Below are 1,045 nucleotides of genomic sequence, written 5' to 3' on the forward strand. Positions count from 1 at the left end.
CCCCCAAACACACAGCCACACTGCACCTCCACCATCCAGCTACACCCCAGGCCTTTCCCCCAAACACACACAACATGCAGCACCCATTTCCACCCATAGACTAATAGATTCCAAGGCCAGCAGGGACTGTTGTGATCATCTAGCCTGACCTCCTGTATAACACAGCCCAGATAACTGCCTCAAAATAATTCCTAGAGCAGAGCTGTTAGAAAAACATTCGATGTTGCTTTTAAAATTTGCAGTGGTGGAGAATCCACCACCAATCTTGGTAAATTGTTCCAATGCTTAATTACTCTCAATGTTAACATTTTCCACCTTATTTATAGTCTGAATTTGTCTCACTTGAACTTCCAGCCATTGGCTCACGTTAGACCTTTCTCTACTAGACTGAAGAGCCCATTGTTAAATATTTGTTCCCCATGTAGGTACTTACAGACTATAATCAAGTCAGCCCTTAATCTTCTCTTTGTGAAGTGAAATAGATTGAGCACCTTGAGGCTATCACTATCAGAAATGTTCTTTAATCCTTCTTGTGGCTCTTCTCTGACCCCTTTCCAGTTTATCAATATCCTTCTTGAATTGTGGGCATCAGAACTGGACACAGGATTCCAGCAGCGGTCGCACCAGTGCCAAATACAGAGGTAAAATAACCTCTCTGCTCTTACTCAGGATTCCCCTGTTTAGGCATCCCAGGATCACATTAGCTCTTTTGGCCACAGTGTCACATGGGGAGCCATATCAGCTGAATAGCCACCGCGACCCCCAAATCTTTTTCACTCACTGCTTCCCAGGATAGAGTCCCCATCCCATAAGTATGGCCGACATTCTGTGTTCCCAGATGTGTGCGTTGACATTAAGCCATATCAAAACACATATTGTTTGCTTTCAGCCAGTTTACCAAGCGACGTAGATCATTCTGAATCAGCCACCTGCCCTCTTCTTTATTTACCACTCCTCCAATTGTTGTGTCTTCTGCAAATTTCATCAGAAGTGATTTTGTGTTTCCAGGTCACAGACAAGGATGTTCAATAGCGTAGGGCTAAGA

Source organism: Terrapene carolina, unplaced genomic scaffold, assembly GCF_002925995.2.
Source record: "Terrapene carolina triunguis isolate 2854851 unplaced genomic scaffold, T_m_triunguis-2.0 Scaffold231, whole genome shotgun sequence".
NCBI classification, from domain to species: Eukaryota; Metazoa; Chordata; order Testudines; family Emydidae; genus Terrapene; species Terrapene triunguis.